Consider the following 22351-nt stretch of genomic DNA (forward strand, 5'->3'; position numbering starts at 1 on the left):
CAGCAGAGCAAGAAGAAGGACCACCACCACCAGCAGCAGCAGAGGAAGAAGAAAAAGGACCATCACCACCACCAACAGCAGCAGAGGAAGAAGTAGATGGATCACCACCACCACCACCACTACCAGCAGAAGAAGGAGAAGGATCACCATCACCACCAGCAATAGAAGGATCACCATCACCACTAGCAGAAGCAGAGGAAGAAGAAGGACCACCACCACCACCATCAGCATCATCAGAGGAAGAAGCACCACCAGCAAAAAGAAGAAGCAAGAAGAAGGAGCACCACCAGCAGAAGAAGAAGAAGAAGAAGGAGGACAACCACCACTAGAAGCAGAGGAAGAAGAAAAAGAACCACCACCAGCAGAGGAAGGCGAAGAAGCACCAGCACCAGAAGGAAGAAGCAGCAGCAGCACCACCGAACTGACCCTTACAACTTCAAGCACCACCAAACTGACTGACTCAAGCAGGTTAAGGATAGGATAGGATAGGATAGAATACAATAGGATAGGATAGGATAAGATAGGATATGGTTAGTTAGGTGGTCCATGTAGTTGTCAGGGTCAGAAGGAGGAGGAAGAAGCAGCAGCACCAGCAACAGAGGAAGAAGAAGAAGGACCACCACCAGCAAAGGAAGAAGAAGGACCACCACCAACAGAGGAAGAAAAGAAGAAGGAGGACCACCACCACCACCACCACTTCAGGAGAGGAAGAAAAGAAGCAGCATAACCACCAGCATTAGAAGCAGAAACATCACCGAACTGACCCTGACAACTTCAAGCACCACCAAACTAACTGACTCAAACATAGGATAGGATAGGATAGGGTAGGATAGGATATGGTTAGTTAGGTGGTCCATGGATCATAAGGAGGACCACCAGCAGCAGCAGCAGCAGCAGTAGAGGAAAAAGAAGGACCAGCAGCAGCAACAGCAGAGGAAGAAGCACCACCACCACCACCATCAGAGGAAGCAGCAGCACCACCACCGTCAGTGGAAGAAGAAGCGGCGCAATCATAAGAAGAAGCAGCATCACCACCATCATAGGAAGAAGAAAAAGAAGCAACTCTACCAGCATCAGCAGAGGAAGAAACAGCACCACCACAACCACCACCACCATCAGAGAAAGAAGCAGCAGCACCACCACCACCACCATCAGAGGAAGAAGCAGCAGCACCACCACCATTAGAGAAAGAGAATGTATTAAAAATAGCTTACATTGTATTAATAATTGCTATCATTGACATGGGAGGGAGCATTTAAGATTAGATGGGATGATGGTACTGCCATCCAAAAAAAAAGGTGAGATTATTCATTACATTCCTTTTTTTCTTTTTCATGGTCTGGGTTCAAACTTTATCTATTTATTTATTTATTTATTTTTTTAATAAAAATGACTTCATTTTGGTTTATAATTTCCATGTCTCGTGTACTCGTAAAGCTGGTGGTCAAAGCAACAAAGATCTTTTTGATAATCTCACCTTTTTTTTGGATGGCAGTACCATCAACCCATCTAATCTTAAATGCTCCATCCCATGTCTATCCAAAGCTGGATGCTGCGTTTATGTGCGCAATGACTTAACCTGCTCTCGTGCCCACGCTCTTGAATCTTCCGAGTTTTCCACCATCTGGCTACGACTACAGAGTCACTCTCATACTAAATTTATCTGTGCTGTATACCTCTCTCCTAACTCCTCTGACTATAAGAAATTCTTTGACTACTTAACTTCCAAAGTGGAGCACATTCTGACCCTCTTCCCTTTTGCAGAGATCTCCATTCTTGGAGATTTCAATGTTCACCACCAGCTTTGGCTTTCCTCTCCCTTCACTGACCATCCTGGTGAACTAGCCTACAACTTTGCTATCCTCCATGACCTAGAGCAATTGGTGCAACACCCTACTCGAATTCCTGACCGTCTTGGAGATACGCCCAACATTCTTGACCTTTTCCTGACCTCTAATCCTTCTGCTTATGCTGTCACCTTTTCTTCTCCGTTGGGCTCCTCCGATCACAATCTCATATCTTTATCTTGTCCTATCACTCCAATCCCTCCTCAGGATCCCCCTAAGCGAAGGTGCCTCTGGCGTTTTGCCTCTGCCAGTTGGGGGGACCTGAGGAGGTATTTTGCTGATTTTCTTTGGAATGACTACTGCTTCCGTGTCAGAGACCCGTCTTTGTGTGCTGAGCGCATAACAGAGGTGATAGTGTCTGGCATGGAGGCGTACATTCCTCACTCTTTTTCTCGTCCTAAACCTTCTAAACCTTGGTTTAACACAGCTTGTTCTCATGCTATACATGATAGAGAGGTGGCCCACAAAAGGTACTTAAGCCTTCCATCACCAGAATCTCATGCACTTTATATTTCTGCCCGGAACCATGCCAAGTCTGTTCTCCAACTAGCCAAAAACTCCTTCATTAACAGAAAATGTCAAAACCTTTCAAGATCTAACTCCCCTCGTGATTTCTGGCATCTAGCCAAAAATATCTCCAAAAACTTTGCTTCTTCTTCTTTCCCTCCTCTACTTCAACCAGATGGCATCACTGCTATCACATCTATTTCTAAAGCTGAACTCTTTGCTCAAACCTTTGCTAAAAACTCTACCTTGGACGATTCTGGGTTTGTTCCTCCCTCTCCTCCACCCTCTGACTACTTCATGCCATGTATTAAAATTCTTCGCAATGATGTTTTCCATGCCCTCGCGGGCCTAAACCCTCGGAAGGCTTATGGACCTGATGGGGTCCCTCCTATTGTTCTCCGAAACTGTGCCTCCGTGCTTGCACCTTGCCTAGTCAAACTCTTTCAGCTCTGTCTGTCAACATCTACCTTTCCTTCTTGCTGGAAGTTTGCCTACATTCAACCTGTTCCTAAAAAGGGTGACCGTTCTAATCCCTCAAACTACCGTCCTATTGCTTTAATTTCCTGCCTATCTAAAGTTTTTGAGTCTATCCTCAACAGGAAGATTCTTAAACATCTATCACTTCACAACCTTCTATCTGATCGCCAGTATGGGTTCCGTCAAGGCCGCTCTACTGGTGATCTTCTGGCTTTCCTTACTGAGTCTTGGTCATCCTCTTTTAGAGATTTTGGTGAAACTTTTGCTGTTGCCTTGGACATATCAAAAGCTTTTGATAGAGTCTGGCACAAAGCTTTGATTTCCAAACTACCCTCCTACGGTTTCTATCCTTCTCTCTGTAACTTCATCTCAAGTTTCCTTTCTGACCGTTCTATTGCTGCTGTGGTAGACGGTCACTGTTCTTCTCCTAAATCTATTAACAGTGGTGTTCCTCAGGGTTCTGTCCTGTCACCAACTCTCTTCTTATTATTCATTAATGATCTTCTAAACCAAACTTCTTGTCCTATCCACTCCTACGCTGATGATACCACCCTGCACTTTTCCACGTCTTTTCATAGACGTCCAACCCTTCAGGAGGTAAACATAGCACGCAGGGAAGCCACAGAACGCCTGACTTCTGATCTTTCTAAAATTTCTGATTGGGGCAGAGCAAACTTGGTATTGTTCAATGCCTCAAAAACTCAATTCCTCCATCTATCAACTCGACACAACCTTCCAGACAACTATCCCCTCTTCTTCAATGACACTCAACTGTCCCCCTCTTCTACACTGAACATCCTCTGTCTGTCCTTTACTTATAATCTGAACTGGAAACTTCACATCTCATCTCTAGCTAAAACAGCTTCTATGAAGTTAGGTGTTCTGAGACGTCTCTGCCAGTTTTTCTCACACCCCCAGCTGATAACTCTGTACAAGGGCCTTATCCGTCCATGTATGGAGTATGCTTCACATGTCTGGGGGGGTTCCACTCATACTGCTCTTCTAGACAGGGTGGAATCAAAAGCTTTTCGTCTCATCAACTCCTCTCCTCTAACTGACTGTCTTCAGCCTCTCTCTCACTGCCGCAATGTTGCATATCTAGCTGTCTACCGCTATTTTCTACCGCTATTTTCATGCTAACTGCTCTTCTGATCTTGCTAACTGCATGCCTCCCCTCCTTCCGCGGCCTCGCTGCACAAGACTTTCTTCTTTCTCTCACCCCTATTCTGTCCACCTCTCTAACGCAAGAGTTAACCAGTATTCTCAATCATTCATCCCCTTCTCTGGTAAACTCTGGAACTCCCTGCCTGCTTCTGTATTTTCACCTTCCTATGACTTGAATTCCTTCAAGAGGGAGGTTTCAAGACACTTATCCACCTATTTTTGACCACTGCCTTGACCCTTTTACGGGACTGGCATTTCAGTGGGCATTTTTTTTTATTGATATTTGTTGCCCTTGGCCAGTGTCCTTCTTACATAACAAAAAAAAAAAAAAAAAAAAGGTTGTTTCGGGAACACCATCAAGCTCCCATTCATAAACTCCATTTAACTTATAAGTCGGCATTATTTGCGTCTTTATCATTATTTCTTCTGGCCTTCCAATGCGGCAGGAGTGCATGATAAGACGGCCGTATTGTTGGTCTCCAGAAGAGTTTCCTTCACACACGTCATGTGTGTGAAGGAAAAAAAAAAAACATTCTTAAATTAAGGTTATTTGCTTTTTAATAATTATTAATTCTTACACATTTAAGTCACAAAGAAAACCCAAGCTTGCTTGCTTGCTAGGCTTAATCACAAGGCTGGGTCATAAGTCGTAAGTAATGGCATTGGGGCTTTGGACAAAATATAAGACTGTCAGCATTCATGTGGATGATCATGTTTGGAAACCATACCTTCGCCTAAATCTACTATCTGTAAGATGTTTATATTAATACTTAAACGTAATGCTAAGATATTAGTGCAGAGTAGAAATTAGTGATGACATGACAGGGGAGGCTGACTCACAGTGGCAGGTAGTTCCACAATGCAACCACCTTCACACCACATGAAGACTTATGAGGTGGATTCAAGGGATGACCATGAGCAGCTGTCACAATGCCATGTAACCATTAGGCTGATACATAACCTGCTACCTGAATAACCTGCTACCTGAATAACCCAGTACACTACCAGTGACACAAACCTCAGATACATTATGATCTCATCACACAAAGTAAGGAGGAACTTCCGAGTCTGCAAAAGTTACCTCACCTCTCAGGATCCTTAGGAAGGCAAATAAAGAACATGTCATTATTTCATTTGGAATTATTTAAACAGTAAATTGAGCATGATCGAATACCTATCTTGGCAACATATATGTTAATATAAAGCTGCGTGAGTGGACAAATCGCTTCTCTCTCCACGTTCTTCATTGCGGCGGCTGAGTCCTCTATCCCTATGGTTGCTTGGCGGTGCTGCCTTCGCGTGACGACCAGCTCGTCCATTGGAGTGGTTCGTCCTCCTAATATACAGAGTCCTTAGTTTTAGTATTGCACAAGGCATCTTAAACCCTCTCAGTACTTCCTGGTGACACGACTGGTGCACACTCGTGGTATTACCAACAACACTTGGCAAAAGGCCACGAATAGAACCTTGGAGCAATTAACACTTGTGGTGTAGTTGGAGGAGCACTGGACTTACGAGTCAGTCGCGCAGGATGTGGCACAACTGCGCAATTTCTTCATGTGAGTCTACATAACGAAACAAATGGTCATCACTGACGTACTGTATATTCTCTCTCTCTCTCTCTCTCTCTCTCTCTCTCTCTCTCTCTCTCTCTCTCTCTCTCTCTCTCTCTCTCTCTCTCTCTCTCTCTCTCTCTCTCTCCGTCTTAGAGCACAGCTAAGTTCATCTATCGCAAATAACTCCATCCCGCCAGTCTTATCATGCACTTGTTATGGAGACTGACATATTTCATGTAGTTTCATGCCTGAAAGCACTTCTGCCACAATGGAATTAGTGTTGAAGGCCAGAAGAAATAATGATAAAGACGCAAATAATGCCGACTCTTAAGTTGAATGGAGTTGATGAAAGGGAGCTTGATGGTGGTCCCGAAGCAACCCTTATCAAAAAGATCTTTGTCGCTGATCGTAAGGGACCTTTACGCTTTGAGCATTGCCCTTAAGCGATCTAAGGGATCTTTAGACCTTTAGACTTGTGACCATCCTGCCCCAGGGGAGAAACTGTGGACCTTTCATTGTGCCCGGGGTGTTGTGTTTGCGGCTCACATCTGTGTCTACGTATTCTGGGTTATGCATGTACTGTTCCAGGTGTAGGACTAGTCCGTTAAATCTTTCCTGGCTTCTATGACATCCCTGTCTGCCTCACCGTGTCTTGCAATACGTAAGCTACCTTTTCTTGTCCATCCAGTATGTGTTCTGCTTTGTCTGACTATTATATTCTGTTCTCTACGTACTTTTGTGATCTGTTCTGCTCTATCCATATGTGATCTGTTTTGTTCTGTCCATCTATGATTTGCTCTGTTCTGCTCTGTCCATCTGTTTTCTGTTCTGTTTCCTTAACTGTCCATCTAATATCTGTCCTGTTCTATCTATGATCGGCCTTTATTAGCATTCAGGGCACTGCAAAGAATCGTTTGCATGGACACAAAAAAAGAACAGGAAGTTAGTTTTATGAGTTTATCTTCTTCAGACGACAAAACTAATTAAAAAACCTTAGTACGTAAAAAATGTCTTAAAGGTTGCAAGTCATTATGGAAAAAAAAACTGTCTGGCTGTGAAAGCATTAATCGTTAAAATGTCTTCAACCTCAGCCACCCCTTAACCACTGATGCTGTATTGTTATCTCTCATTAGTTATACAGAAAAGTTTCCCTTACATTTACTGTGGCGGTGGTGCTGAACGAGTCTATCACAATGAATTAGCCAATATTCACTGAGGGGATGGTGGCGAGCAAGTGTGTCTTTAGAAATTTAGCCAGTACTGTAGCGATCGTGACGGGAGTGTCTGCTATTAGAGAGTTTGCCAGCATTTACTCCAGTGACGGTGGCGAGAGTCTTCTTCGTCACCTCTATCATCCAATCTTTATACGCGGTCGGTGTTTCTCATGAGCCGCCACCACCTGCCTGTGTCGCTACCCTGTCAGTATCCAGACCCTTCTCCCTCATGTTCGCTGCTACACAATCTTTCCACCTTACCTTGTTTCTTCCTCTCTGTCTTTTCCTTGTACTATCATATCTAGAGCACCTTCTCATCGCTTTTTCCATCGCTCTTAATGACGTGTCCGTACAAACTTAGTCTTGCCTCTTGTGTCTTTCCTGAAGTCTGTTCAAAATTCACCTTAGTAACAGTAGCGAGCAAGTGTGAGGAGAAAGTTAGCCAATACTTACCCTGGCAATAGTGGCTATGAAGTCTGTTATTAGAAAGTCAGCCAGTACTCACTCTGGCAATAGTGGCGGGCAAGTCCCTGTCATCCTCCTCAATAACCGTGATGCGCGGGGCGGGACGTACGAACTCAGGGGCGTTGTCATTGACGTCCCCGACCTGCACCACCAGCTGGGCGCGGGCTGCAGCTCCTCCTGCCTCCGCCGTGACCTCCAACTGGTGCTGGCGAGGCGATGAGGTGTGGTGAGGTGAGGAAAGGGAGGAGAGACGGAAGAGAGAGCGAGAGACAGAGATGGCAGACAGACAGGCAGACACACAGATGAGGGACCATATATATGTACTCGTACATGCACACATGTACGTAAATACAAACATGCACAGATAGATATACAGACACATGAACGGATAGAAAATCACACACACACACACACACACACACACACACACACACACACGCACACACACACACACACACACACACACACACACACACACACACACACACACACATACTGGAAAAAAAATCATTTAAGCTGGAGAGAAAAAAAAAAAGATAAAGCAAGAAAGCAAAGAAGACAAGATGGTTTGAAAAAGATTCTGACACAAAAACAAGTTTTGGAAAAGAAACACACACAGACACACACACACACACACAGAATGAAGACAGGTTAGTGAGAGAAACACAAGGCGGGGAAGAGAAGGAAACAAAGAAAGGAGGAAAAGAAAATAATACTAGGAATAGACAATACTACAACATGAGACTAACATATAGTTATTAGTGAAAGGGGGTGTTTAAACAGGGAGGGACATGTAGATAAACGGTCATTGGGAAGGGAAATAATGATAACAAAAAGAAAGAAAGCCGAGATGTTACGTGTAGAGATAAATGTGGCTACTGACAACACCACCATCTCCCTTGCACACGAACACCACCACCACCACACACCATCACCACACACCACTGCAAACTCCTCGCTTAACGCAGTAACGAAAACGGACTTGATAAACTGGTAATTAATTAGTCGTTGTAAAGTTCTGCGGTGAGGTAGAGCGAGTTGTGAGTATGGCAGTGTGGTGGTGTGGTGTAGTGTGGTACCCGCTTCGTACAAGTCCAGTTTCTGATCCGCAAATATTTATACCTGACTGATTAATTGCTTGATAGATTTAACGACACAACAACAATTGATTTCAACAACTCCACTCTGGGCGAACTGCACTGATTCACCCCGCGTGGCGCCCCTACCTGATGAGTGAGCTCGTGGTCCAGGGCGGCGGCCAGCGCAACGGTACCAGAGCGCTGGTCGATGGTGAAGAGGCCCCCAATGTTGCCGCCCGTGATGCTGTACTTGATATCAGCGCCTGGCGAGAGAAAGAAGGTGGCGGTGAGGGGTGGGTATCAGCTGTAGTCTCAAGATCCTTTCACTGCTCTAATGCATTTACCCTCTACCCTAACCCCTGTGGACGCACGTTTTTAGTTCCACAGTCACTTCTGAAGGTTACACTGGCGAGAGAGAAGGCGGCAGTGAGCGTTGGGTAGAAGCTTTAGTCTTAAATACCGCTTATACTGTTATTGGTCTCTTTCCCTAATCCCAAACCTCCCTGAAAACCTTTCTTTACTGCCACAGCCACCTCTGAACGTTATACTGGGTAAGGAGAGGATGCGGTGACACGGAGAGAAGGTGGCGGTGAGCGTTGGATGGAGGCTGTAGTCTTAACATTTCACTGCTCCTTGGTACTTTCCTTGCCGCTAAACCTCCTTGGAAACCACTCCTTTAGTTTCATACCCACTGAACGTTGTAGTACTGGCTAGGCACTGGAAAGTCTATTTTTTTTTTTTTTTCTTTCTTGTCGGTTCAGTGCTGTGATTTGTGAAAGGGTTAAGAGGCGGTGAGTTTGAGCGGAAAGGAAAGACTGAGAAGGGAAGGAAGTGGTGGAGGAAAGATTGGAGGACTGGAGGCTTAAAGATATTGTGCAGAGGAGGAGTAGAATGAGAAAGAGGAGGAGGAAGTGGTGGGGACGGAAGGGGAAGAGGGAAGGTAAAAATTTATGGACAGAATTAATATTGTGTGAACGGTGAGGAAGTAACATGACGAGACAGACAGACAAGGACACACACACACACACACACACACACACACACACACACACACACACACACACACACACACACACCACGTGAAAGAACTGCTCTGACAAAGTGTATTCCCTTCCAAATGTTGCTGTTCACAATGTAATATCAGTCCTACGGTGGTGGTGGTGGTGGTGGGTGAAAGGATGGGCAGGTGGAGGAAGCCTTGTTCTTTTTGTATCCCGTTCCCCCCACACAAAGTTTACCAGTAGTAATGGGGAGTAGATAAGCATTCCTGGTTCAACAACAAAAGGACATAAGAGAAGCCGCAAGAATCCACCAGGCCTTCCAGTACACGTGGCAGCTCCTGTGTATGAAACTTGCCTGCCTATTCCGATCTGTTACGTCCTCCCATAAATGTCTAATTTTTTTTTTTTTTTAAATCTCCCTAATGACTCAACTCTACGAATCTGAACCTATTCTATTAACCTAACACTCTATCGGAGAACTAGTTTCTACATTGCACTCTTTTAAATCTAACTTTACCAAGCTTGAATCCGTTACTTCTTGCCTCTCTTGTTGTTGTTTCAGATTGTCCTCGTAGGGGCACGTGCCTTTTGTCTAGGAAATAGCCATTACATTAAAGACTTGGCATGGACAGACGGCATTCACAAATCAGTGGTCTCTCCAGGTAACGAGTTCATCACCAGAAAACACGCGGTACCGAAACCATTCAAACTTCAGCATGGCGAGGCGGAAGTCGTTCCATATTTAAATCTAACTTTGTCAAGCTTGAACCACGTTATTTTTTACCCTGAGGATTTTGTTTGTCACCTCTGTTATATTTTTCATACCACTTAAAGACTTCTGTCAGATCCCCTCTTCACCTACGTCTAAGGAGAGTGTGTTTCCAATATGTACACTCTTTCCCGTCGTGGCTGGTGGCAGGTGGGTGGTGGCTGGTGACTGCAGGGTGGTGGCTGGCTCTCACGCCTGGCCCGCCTCTTTCCAGCTCAGGGGGCAAATCCAGGGTGGTCCAGATTAGCGTCACGCCCTGGAACCTTTCTTTTATACATTACTGAGCCTGCTGCTGCTGCTGCTGCTACTGCTTTTATCCTCCTTCTCGTACACCCTCCATTCACTCCAGCCTTTTTTTTTCAGTTTTCCTTATCTTTTTTCTCTTCCTTTTCCTCTTTTCGTGTTTTCTCTCGTTCATGTCGTTCTCGTCCTTTTTTTTCATAGATTTTGCTTTTCTGTCTCTTTCTCTCTTTTTTTCATCATCTTCTTGTTTTATCTCATCAGTTTCCTTTCTTTTATATATTTCTTTCATTTCTTTTCTTTTACACTTTCAATTCGAGGTGGGGTTTTGTTCTTTGTATATATATATATATATATATATATATATATATATATATATATATATATATATATATATATATATATATATATATATATATATATATATATATATATATATATATATATATATATATATATATATATATATATATATATATATATATATATATATATATATATATATATATATATATATTCTCTTTACTGTGCTCTCGTCAAATTTTTGTTTCCTGATTCTATTATTTCTTCTCTCCATGGGTTTTTGGTTATGTTCCTCGTCTCCCTCCTTCCCCTCCTCTTCTTTCTCTTTTTCTTCCTCCTCCGCCTCCTGCTCCTCCCCCTGCTCCTCCTTCTCCTGCTGCATTATCCTATCTCTGCATCAAGTAGTTATCTATAATTAGTTCCCAAATGGCCACACAAGATCCTGAGTACTCTGCTGTTTGTTTGTCCTCCTCCTCCTCCTTCTCCTCCTCTTCCTCTTCCTTCTCCTCCTGCTCATCCACATCTTCTCTTGCTTCCTTCTCCACCTTTTATTCCTCCTCGACTTTCTTTACGTTTAATATTCTTCTTCTTCTTCTTCTTCTTCTTCTTCTTCTTCTTCTTTCTCTTCCTCTTCCTCCTCCTCCTCCTCCTCCTCCTTCTCCGCCTTCTCTTCCTCCTTCTCCTCTTCATGTTACTCCTCTTTTACTTTTTTTACTTTCTTTTCAAACTTCTTTCACTTTATCATCTTTTAGTTTCTGTTCTTTCCGCTTCCTCCTCCTCCTCCTAATCTTCCTCTTCGTAATCATCATCATCATCATCACCACCACCACCATCACCACCACCACCATCATCATCACCTTTTTTTCTTTCCTCTCCTCCTTTTCTTCCTCCCTGTCTCCATTACTTGCTCCTTCATTTCTCATTCCCTCTTCTAGTCTTCCTCCTCCTCCTCCTCTTCTTCTTCCTCCGTCTTGCAAGGACTTTAAGATTTGTTGGTGTTTGACTTTCCTTTGTATTCCTTTGTACTCCCCCTCTTCCTCCTCCCCAGGTTACACTCTGCGTTAAGTCTGGCTAACTCCACACACTCGCCATGACGCCTTCACGCTCTCACCGCGATAGGTAACAGTAATCACAACGCTATGAACAATGTATGAAATCTTTATAAGCACTTACAAGAAAAAGGGCGATGAAAAAAAAAAACTAGATTTTGCAATTTCTGGTCCGTATAATGTTTTGGAGGCAGCTGTAGAGGAAGAGGAAATGTCTCAGAGTGCTTAATGGCTAAGGAAACATGTGCCACGGCTCGGCTGGCGGTGTAAATTCGAACAATGAACCATATTCTGAAAAACTTCTGCACCACACCTCCACTACACTCGAAACATTATACTACTTGAAGTTATACGGGTCTTCAAGGGTGTTTTTCTGGTTCTAATGATAGGTTGATGAGATTTTTACATTATTAACAGCAGGAACACCCTTGAGAATACGGCTACTCATCTCTGCGGCCTTAAAAAATAATCGTGGTGAAAGAGGGAGCGTTTCTGAATACTGAGCTGTGGCTGCAGTAGTGTTGGAAGACTGTGTGCTTTGTCTAGAGTTGAGAAGCTGAATGAGAGTGAGTGGTATTGCTCCTTCCTTCCTCCTTTCTTGCTTTCCGTCCTTCCTCTTCATTTTCCTCTTTTACTCCTCTTATTCTTTCACGTATTTTCTTCTCCCTCATCTTTTTCTTTTTGTTTTATATAATATCTATTTGCATGTTTTTTTTTTATCGTCATTTTCTTCCTACTTCTTTTTCTTTTTCTCCTCCTCCTCCTCCTTCTCCTCCTCCTCCTCCTCCTCCTCATCATCATCATCATCAGCGTCATCGTCATTTTCTCATTCTTCCTCTTCTTCTTTTCCCACTTCCGTGATAGCATTCTTCTTGTGCTTTTCTTTCCTACTTCCATTATTTTCTTAATTTTTCATATTTACTTTTTTTTCCATTTTTTCTTGTGGGCAGACTCTCATACTTTTTTTTTCTTTATATTTTCTTTTATTTTTATTTATTTATTTATTTTTTCTTCGCTTCACGTGGACGCCCGTGGACAGCTTCTCACAGCCAGACAGCATAACAGAGCAAGGTGGCTGGGGCGGACCGAGGTGTGGAGTGAACAATTTTCCTCATTTCGGTACGGGTGGCTCAAGCTTCACTTCCCCATCTTTGCTCCTCCTACTTGCTTACCTTTGCGAAACGTAATACATTGCTTGAGTCATTGCACGATTTTTTTTTACTTTCACAATAATCTAAGCGCAAAATATGTATAAGCTTTGTAACAACCACGTGTGATTTTTTTTTTTTCCGTCCTCTCCTGTGATAATCTAGTAATTCGGTTTGCCAATCTACCAGTCTTGTGATGAGCACCTCGATCTTGTTTTCTTCCTTAGATAATCTCTTCTTGTCTCTCATCGCTTTGTGGTAGATTCTTATCGTCTTCGTAATTGATGTTTGTGGTTCAAGTCTTCGTTTCTTGTTGTCCTTCCTTACTTTCTGCTTCGTTTTGTTGTCTTTTTGTTGTGCTCATCTTCCAGGGTGCTTCTTTTGTCTCCCAGGGTGATTCTTGTGTCTCCCAGGGTGGTTCTTGTGTCTCCCAGGGTGGTTCTTGTCTCCCAGGGTGGTTCTTGTGTCTCCCAGGGTGGTTCTTGTGTCTCCCAGGGTGGTTCTTTTTTTTTTTTTTTTTTTTATGTAGGAAGGATACTGGCCAAGGGCAACAAAAATCTAATAAAAAAAATGCCCACTGAAATGCCAGTCCCTAAAAGGGTCAAAGCAGTGGTCAAAAATTGGTGGATAAGTGTCTTGAAACCTCCCTCTTGAAGGAATTCAAGTCATAGGAAGGTGGAAATACAGAAGCAGGCAAGGAGTTCCAGAGTTTACCAGAGAAAGGGATGAATGATTGAGAATACTGGTTAACTCTTGCGTTAGAGAGGTGGACAGAATAGGAGTGAGAGAAAGAAGAAAGTCTTGTGCAGCGAGGCCGCGGAAGGAGGGGAGGCATGCAGTTAGCAAGATCAGAAGAGCAGTTAGCATGAAAATAGCGGTAGAAGACAGCAAGAGATGCAACATTGCGGCGGTGAGAGAGAGGCTGAAGACAGTCAGTTAGAGGAGAGGAGTTGATGAGACGAAAAGCTTTTGATTCCACCCTGTCTAGAACAGCAGTATGAGTGGAACCCCCCCAGACATGTGAAGCATACTCCATACATGGACGGATAAGGCCCTTGTACAGAGTTAGCAGCTGGGGGGGTGAGAAAAACTGGCGGAGACGTCTCAGAACACCTAACTTCATAGAAGCCGTTTTAGCTAGAGATGAGATGTGAAGTTTCCAGTTCAGATTATAAGTAAAGGACAGACCGAGGATGTTCAGTGTAGAAGAGGGGGACAGTTGAGTGTCATTGAAGAAGAGGGGATAGTTGTCTGGAAGATTGTGTCGAGTTGATAGATGGAGGAATTGAGTTTTTGAGGCATTGAACAATACCAAGTTTGCTCTGCCCCAATCAGAAATTTTAGAAAGATCAGAAGTCAGGCGTTCTGTGGCTTCCCTGCGTGATATGTTTACCTCCTGAAGGGTTGGACGTCTATGAAAAGACGTGGAAAAGTGCAGGGTGGTATCATCAGCATAGGAGTGGATAGGACAAGAACTTTGGTTTAGAAGATCATTAATGAATAATAAGAAGAGAGTGGGTGACAGGACAGAACCCTGAGGAACACCACAGTTAATAGATTTAGGAGAAGAACAGTGACCGTCTACCACAGCAGCAATAGAACGGTCAGAAAGGAAACTTGAGATGAAGTTACAGAGAGAAGGATAGAAACCGTAGGAGGGTAGTTTGGAAATCAAAGCTTTGTGCCAGACTCTATCAAAGGCTTTTGATATGTCCAAGGCAACAGCAAAAGTTTCACCAAAGTCTCTAAAAGAGGATGACCAAGACTCAGTAAGGAAAGCCAGAAGATCACCAGTAGAGCGTCCTTGACGGAACCCATACTGGCGATCAGATAGAAGGTTGTGAAGTGATAGATGTTTAAGAATCTTCCTGTTGAGGATAGATTCAAAAACTTTAGATAAGCAGGAAATTAAAGCAATAGGACGGTAGTTTGAGGGATTAGAGCGGTCACCCTTTTTAGGAACAGGTTGAATGTAGGCAAACTTCCAGCAAGAAGGAAAGGTAGATGTTGACAGACAGAGCTGAAAGAGTTTGACTAGGCAAGGTGCAAGCACGGAGGCACAGTTTCGGAGAACAATAGGAGGGACCCCATCAGGTCCATAAGCCTTCTGAGGGTTTAGGCCAGCGAGGGCATGGAAAACATCATTACGAAGAATTTTAATACGAGGCATGAAGTAGTCAGAGGGTGGAGAGGGAGGAACAAGCCCAGAATCGTCCAAGGTAGAGTTTTTAGCAAAGGTTTGAGCAAAGAGTTCAGCTTTAGAAATAGATGTGATAGCAGTGGTGCCATCTGGTTGAAGTAGAGGAGGGAAAGAAGAAGAAGCAAAGTTATTGGAGATATTTTTGGCTAGATGCCAGAAATCACGAGGGGAGTTAGATCTTGAAAGGTTTTGACATTTTCTGTTAATGAAGGAGTTTTTGGCTAGTTGGAGAACAGACTTGGCATGGTTCCGGGCAGAAATATAAAGTGCATGAGATTCTGGTGAAGGAAGGCTTAAGTACCTTTTGTGGGCCACCTCTCTATCATGTATAGCACGAGAACAAGCTGTGTTAAACCAAGGTTTAGAAGGTTTAGGACGAGAAAAAGAGTGAGGAATGTACGCCTCCATGTCAGACACTATCACCTCTGTTATGCGCTCAGCACACAAAGACGGGTCTCTGACACGGAAGCAGTAGTCATTCCAAGGAAAATCAGCAAAATACCGCCTCAGGTCCCCCCAACTAGCAGAGGCAAAACGCCAGAGGCACCTTCGCTTAGGGGGATCCTGAGGAGGGATTGGAGTGATAGGACAAGATAAAGATATGAGATTGTGATCGGAGGAGCCCAACGGAGAAGAAAGGGTAACAGCATAAGCAGAAGGATTAGAGGTCAGGAAAAGGTCAAGAATGTTGGGCGTATCTCCAAGACGGTCAGGAATACGAGTAGGGTGTTGCACCAATTGCTCTAGGTCATGGAGGATAGCAAAGTTGTAGGCTAGTTCACCAGGATGGTCAGTGAAGGGAGAGGAAAGCCAAAGCTGGTGGTGAACATTGAAGTCTCCAAGAATGGAGATCTCTGCAAAAGGGAAGAGGGTCAGAATGTGCTCCACTTTGGAAGTTAAGTAGTCAAAGAATTTCTTATAGTCAGAGGAGTTAGGAGAGAGGTATACAGCACAGATAAATTTAGTATGAGAATGACTCTGTAGTCGAAGCCAGATGGTGGAAAACTCGGAAGATTCAAGAGCGTGGGCACGAGAGCAGGTTAAGTCATTGCGCACATAAACGCAGCATCCAGCTTTGGATCGAAAATGAGGATAGAGAAAGTAGGAGGGAACAGAAAAGGGGCTACTGTCAGTTGCCTCAGACACCTGAGTTTCAGTGAGGAAAAGAAGATGAGGTTTAGAAGAGGAGAGGTGGTGTTCTACAGATTGAAAATTAGATCTTAGACCGCGAATGTTGCAGAAGTTAATGAAGAAAAAGTTGAGGGGGGTGTCAAGACACTTACGGTCGTCGACGGAAAGGCAGTCCGACCTGGGGACATTTATGGTCCCCTCCCCAGATGGGGACTCCGAGGCTGGTGTAGGAGTCGCCATGATTTTAAAATTTTTTGAGTGAAAGGTGTGTGTGTTATTAGGTGCTTGTAGTTTTGTGTGGAGGAAGAGAGTTGTCTTTAGAGGGCAGGCTGTGACTACCCCCTTGTGTTGTGAGACACAAAGGCAAACGTTCAGTGAGGTCACAGCTGGGTTTAATGATAAGTTCACAGCACCCCCTGAACAGTGCTTTAGACCTCACTGGGAGTAATTATCGTTTCGGCAGGTGTCTACTGCCTCCTCCTACCCAGGGTGGTTCTTGTGTCTCCCAGGGTGGTTCTTGTGTCTCCCAGGGTGGTTCTTGTCTCCCAGGGTGGTTCTTGTGTCTCCCAGGGTGGGAGACACAAGGGAGTGACGAGGGCAGCGTCCGCGGCACTCAAGGCCACTTAGCAGCATGTGCGCTTGGATGAATGCTTCCTGTCTCACATATGCATACGCATAATTCAATTGTGCTGCTACTATTACTATTGCTGTTACTACTACTACTTCTACTACTACTACTACTACTACTACTACTACTACTGCTGTTGCTGCTGCTGCTATTATTTTTACTACTACTACTACTACTACTACTACTACTACTACTGCTGCTGCTGCTGCTGCTGCTGCTGCTACTAGTACTATCACTACTAATAGTACTACTACTAGTACTACTACTACCACTACTACCACTACTACTACCACTACTAGTATTACTACTACTACTACTACTGTTACTACTACCACCATCACCACAACCACCATTATTACTACAACTAATACTACTACTACTACTACTACTACTAGTACTACTACCACCATCACATCACCACGGGACAGGATCCACACCTCCCTCACTAACACAGGCGCCACGCCAGAATCATGGGAAACGATGAAACTTTCCAGACAGTGTAACTTTCTCTTTTTTTGAGTGTTATTACCCATCAGCGCTTCAATCTCTCTCTCTCTCTCTCTCTCTCTCTCTCTCTCTCTCTCTCTCTCTCTCTCTCTCTCTCTCTCTCTCTCTCTCTCTCTCTGTGGTAATAGTAGTAGTAGTAGTAGTAGTAGTAGCGGCAGCAGCAGTAGATGACACACACACACACACACACACACACACACACACACACACACACACACACACACACACACATACACACACACACACACACACACACACATGCAGAAGTTGCAGTCGCTTACAACCTCGTATGCCTAAAAGAGAATCTATTTCCTGGTTACACCAATACATACATACATATATATATATATATATATATATATATATATATATATATATATATATATATATATATATATATATATATATATATATATATATATATATATATATATATATATATATATATATATATATATATATATATATATATACATATATATATATATATATATATATATATATATATATATATATATATATATATATATATATATATATATATATATATATATATATATATATATATATATATATATATGTATGTGTGTGTGTGTGTGTGTGTGTGTGTGTGTGTGTGTGTGTGTGTGTATTGGTGTAACCAAGTAATAGATTCTCTTTTAGGCATACGAGATTGTAAGCGACTGCAACTTCTGCATTGTTCAGCTTCTGCTGTGTTTTTCCTATTTATCTAACTAATTCTCTATTTTAAGCGGCAAGAGCCCCGAGGAGCTGTCAAAAGTTAAACTGTTGAATGCGACGTTTCGTTCCTGCCAAGGGAACATCTTCGGGCGAAGTGAGGCAAGGCAACATGTAGACCTCCTTATATTCCGTGAGGGTAACTAGCGTGGCTTCTAATTGGTAAATCGGCGGCTTGTCCAGAGCAGGTAGGCGTGAGTTCTCATTGGCTGATCGGGGGCGAAGGGTTTTTCCGTGTTCTGCATTTCAGGATGGGAAGGACTTGAAAATTCCGTGCTTGTATGTTGACGGACGTTTCTGAACTTGTAATGTAGATGGCTTCTAAGAACAGTAGTCGGCGTAGGTCTCTTTCGTTGTCTAAAATTGTCTTGCTGCAAAGCTGTCCTTGTCTGCGTGGGTCGATTCCTGATTAGTAGATTTGATGTTTTCATGCTTTTGTAGTAGATGGTGAGCTGGAGTCGTTTTTTTTTTTTCTGGATCTACAGGTTTGACGTTTCTGTAGATAATGTCTTTTATTATTCTTTCTTCTGCCTTGTAGTCTTGTGACATGAAGCTTCTGTAGTATAACTTGATATTTTCTCTACCTGTGGTACCTGTGGTGTTTTTCTCTGGCTGGCAGTACCACTTGTCTACGGCACGATTTATTGCTGCGATGATGTCGCTGTTTCTGTACCCGTTGTTGACGAGGATCTGGCTGACCCTTTCCAGTTCTCAATGGAGGCTTTTCCACGAAGAGCAGTGGGAAAGTGCTCGACGGATGTAAGCGCTGATCGTGGAGCGAAGGTAGCGTTCTGGGCACTCGCTGTTACCGTTGAGGCAGAGTCCTTTGTTGGTTTCTGTCACGTAAACTGTTGTCTTGAAACCAGAGTTGCAGGCGAAGACTAGGACATCAAGGAAGGGAAGACGGCCTTAAGTAGCTTCTTCAAATGTAAAATTGAGGCCAGAAGAGCAGGTGAGGCGTTGCTTGAAGTTTAGTAGTTCTTACATGTCCTTTACTCTGACAAAAATATCGTCGATGTAGCGTCCGTAGATAGAGGGACGGTAGCCTTGAAGAGTCGTACTTTCAATACTTCTCATGAAGAAGCTCCTCGGGGCTCTTGCCGCTCAAAAAAAAAAAAAAAGAGAATTAGTTATCCTTCAATTTTTGACTACCGCTTCGGACCCTGTTCAGGGAGCCTGTTCAGGGCCCCTGTTCACGGACCCTGTTCAGGGACCCTGTTCAGGGAGGCTGTTCAGGGACCCTGTTCAGGGAGCCTGTTCAGGGACCGGCATCTCAGTGGGCTTTTTTTTGGGGGGGAGGGAGGGTAGGGGATTTTTTGTTGCCCTTGGCCGGTGTCCCTCCTACATAATATATATATATATATATATATATATATATATATATATATATATATATATATATATATATATATATATATATATATATATATATATATATATATATATATATATATATATATATATATATATATATATGAATGATAAAATCTATGTTCAAGTGGTACTCACCATGCGTGTGTGTGGCGGTGAGGGTGCCTACCACGGCCGCCAAGGGGCTGTCCTCGGGCAGGGCGTCACAGTAGCGGGGCGCCGAGAACTCCAGGGGCGAAGACTGGTCGGGGAGGAGACGCGTGGCTGCGGGGAACAAAACACCTGGTGAATATGGTAATGTGTGTGTATTTATTGACTCGTGTCCCGATGTTCTAACATCTCCTGTCTTTACCTACACGTGTGCCTCCCTCACCCTGCCCAGCCCTGTCTATTTGTCTCTTTCCACCTGCCTACAGTAAAAAATGTGGGAGGGAGGTGGTGGAGCTATATATAACAGTGATTTAGGGCCGTGACGTGGGGGTATCGAAGTAATGTTAACGCAAGACGACCGTAAGGGAAGACTTGAGCAATGAAGCCGAATATCTTAGTCATGTGGTGAGAGGAAAGACCGTGAGCTTCGTGGTACAGGGATACGAACGCGTCCAGGGGAGGAGACACAGAAAGGGATTGAAGGAGTATGTTTCAGAGAAACAGTTAGAGGAACAAAACATACAGGCAAGAAGTGAGAAATGCCTTACTAAGATACAGTGAGATACAGACTGATGGCATAGGAATCTTCCAGAGATACAATTATAACACAGCATACCAGAGACGAAGATACAGGCAAGAAGCGGAGAGTGTATTCTAAAGATACAGTGAGAAGAACAAAGCCAAGGAGTGGGATACAGACAAGCCGTGTAAGTGTGTTGCAAAGATACTGGAGAAAGATAAAGGCAGGGAGTAAAGGAGACTGTTACAAAGATACAGGTAGAGAAACATAACTAAGCAAGGAGGAAAGTGCAGGAGTGTGTTACTGGCGACGCAGACTATAGATATTAAACGGAGTCACGCCGTCAAAACCAGATCAGTCACGGAGCGGCGATCATGGTCATTCTTTCCAGTGCTTATGCCACGCGGGTCTTTGCTCACACACTGGTCTGCTCTGGCACTTTTTCTTTCGTTCAACAGCCACCTCTGAACATTTCAAAGGCTAGATACTGGAAAACCTACTCTTCTAATTCATTCTTATCCTTGTAGGTAACTGTAAAGTTTTTGAGCTGGACATGAAAAGTTTGCATATCTAGAAAGCAATAAGAAACCGTACAATCTGCAACAAGCTGCGTGAAGTCCAATACATGGCAGTCTGTGCCTCAGCTTGTGGGTCCTATATTTTCCCCTCTTGGGTTGGGAACTACTGCACTAGTGCCTGACACTCTGCCGCCACTAACGGTCTGGCAGTGACGATGACAGTGTGATGAATGATTTATAAACAAAACTCTCAACATGTAAAGTAAATTCTTGTTATATGCATAACAACTCTTACTTTATTAACAACCTCATTAAAAAGTGTTACGTAAACACATTTTATTAAATCTGGGCTGAATTTGAGATCACACACAAAAAACTCATTAAAGGGGCGCGCGGTGCGTATGCACGCACGCGCGCGCGCACACACACACACACACACACACACACACACACACACACACACACACACACACACACACACACACACACACACACACACATTCATCCGCTACCCTCATCCTCTTTTCATACTCCTGCAAACACGTGAAAAGAGAGTGGGTTCTTACACCTGCCCTCAAGCACGCCAGTTCCCCAGGAAGTACTCGGACCCGAACACACCGCAAGGACAAAGGAGGAGGCAAATGTGTGAGGAAGAGGCGCAGAAAGAGACCATTGCGAGGCAGGAGACGATGAGAGTATGGAATGGATAAAGGAGTGTGTGTGTGTGTGTGTGTGTGTGTGTTAGTTTATACGTGCTATGATACGAGTTATTTCATTTTGGGAAAGATGGATGCGGAGAGAGGCAGGGAGGAAGGAGAGAGAGAGAGAGAGAGAGAGAGAGAGAGAGAGAGAGAGAGAGAGAGAGAGAGAGAGAGAGAGAGAGAGAGAGAGAGAGAGAGAGAGAGAGAGACGGAGTGACAGAGACAGACAGACAAACAGACAGAAAGACAGAGAGACAGACCAAGGGACAGAGACAAACATATATAGACAAGCTGAGAGATAGACAGACAAACAGACAAATAGACATAACATAAAGACAGATAGATGGATAAACAGACAGACAGAAGCAAAGGGGACAGTTCGGGGTAAGAAGGGCGGATCATTCATCAGGGAGAAGGTGCGGGACTTATCATGGAAAATACTCTTCTTATCTCCTTTTCCTTTTTTTTTTCCTCTTCCTTCTCTTCCTCTTCTTTATCCTCCTCATCTTCCTTTCATCTTTCTTCCTTTACCTCGCTTTCACATTCCTATCATCCTTTTTCTCCTTTCCTTTTTATTCTCTCTCTCTCTCTCTCTCTCTCTCTCTCTCTCTCTCTCTCTCTCTCTCTCTCTCTCTCTCTCTCTCTCTCTCTCTCTCTCTCTCTCTCTCTCTCTCTCTTTCTCCTTATCTTTTCCCTTCCTCCTCCTTTGATTCTTTATTTTTGCCTTTTTTTTCATGATTTCTCTCCTTCTTGCCCTCCTCCTCCTCCTCCTGCTATAACTTACACTTTTATAATGCCCTTACTCCTCCTACCCCTCCTTTGCCTCCTCCTCTTTATCATCGCTATCATCATCATCATATCATCATCCTCATTATCATCATTAGCAAGGAAAAATGGCAGGTTTTTTGACATGTAGAAAAAAAGGGTACAGATGTGGCGCAGTAACAAATATAGCATAAAAACACTAATCTTCCCAACGGTGCTCCTGTCCCGTGGTGCCTGAAGGGTCACTCTGCTCACTCCCTCACTAACTGGAGGCGGAGAGAGCGGCAGAAGACGGTGATGCAG

General features: G+C 43.7%; 1 long non-coding RNA gene across 1 annotated transcript; it reads right to left on the reverse strand.

Moving 5' to 3' along the window:
• Positions 1–5119: 5119 nt before the first annotated feature.
• LOC135109395 (uncharacterized) lies at positions 5120–7706 on the reverse strand. Its single transcript, XR_010272684.1, has 2 exons — positions 7271–7706; positions 5120–5331 (listed from the first exon to the last, which is right to left on the reverse strand). It is a non-coding gene; the product is annotated as an uncharacterized LOC135109395 (long non-coding RNA).
• Positions 7707–22351: the final 14645 nt, after the last annotated feature.

The sequence above is a fragment of the Scylla paramamosain genome, chromosome 18 (assembly GCF_035594125.1).
Source record: "Scylla paramamosain isolate STU-SP2022 chromosome 18, ASM3559412v1, whole genome shotgun sequence".
Taxonomy (NCBI): domain Eukaryota; kingdom Metazoa; phylum Arthropoda; class Malacostraca; order Decapoda; family Portunidae; genus Scylla; species Scylla paramamosain.